Below are 722 nucleotides of genomic sequence, written 5' to 3' on the forward strand. Positions count from 1 at the left end.
ATGTTTGAAAGGGAGAACATTGACATGAATTTTGAGGCTTAGAGCGGTCATATTCACGTAAGGATCTGTTCTATGCATATTACTGATTAACATGTTAAGTAATTGTTTGTAATTCAAAGGTTGATGTTTTAGAGTGTATTGTACACTATCGTGATTAACGATATCTTACTATGATTAGTAAATGAAGTGAAATGATAATACGGAACTTAATGATAATATGGAACTTGATGATGATATGTGATTTACACATCAAATGATGTTAATATGAATGAGGGAATTTGTGTTATGTGTCAATTACAACATGTGCGAGATTCCTCGATTTGTTTGAGATTTAATAATTCTTTTCTTTTACTTGTTTTATATTGTTTTATGTCAATTTTTATATTTTCTTGTATTTAGTCACCGAACGAACGAACGAACGAACGAACGAATGATCGAATGAACGAAAGGTAGTCAGACAGACACGGTTGGAACAAAATAAATTTGAGATTGTTTAACTGATGGTCGTATTGTTGCCTTGTTGTTCGCGTTTGTGTGATTTGACCAAAGACGCCCTCTATACACCAAACTTGCTCCGAGCCCAAGAGCAGTTACATTGAGTATATTTTAATTTATTTTATATTGGCCTATGTATTGTTATAAATAGAACATTTGGTAATGTAAATGAAGACGTAAAAAAAAAAAAAAAACAAAACAAAACAAAAACTTATGACAAACTAATC

General features: G+C 31.0%; 1 long non-coding RNA gene across 1 annotated transcript; it reads left to right on the forward strand.

The window, feature by feature from the left end:
- On the forward strand, positions 1-497 carry LOC117106967. Its single transcript, XR_004445167.1, has 2 exons — positions 1-57; positions 400-497. It is a non-coding gene; the product is annotated as an uncharacterized LOC117106967 (long non-coding RNA).
- Positions 498-722: the final 225 nt, after the last annotated feature.

This window comes from Anneissia japonica, unplaced genomic scaffold (assembly GCF_011630105.1).
Source record: "Anneissia japonica isolate Jap-2015-1 unplaced genomic scaffold, ASM1163010v1 scaffold60886_len996_cov210, whole genome shotgun sequence".
Classification (NCBI taxonomy): Eukaryota; Metazoa; Echinodermata; class Crinoidea; order Comatulida; family Comatulidae; genus Anneissia; species Anneissia japonica.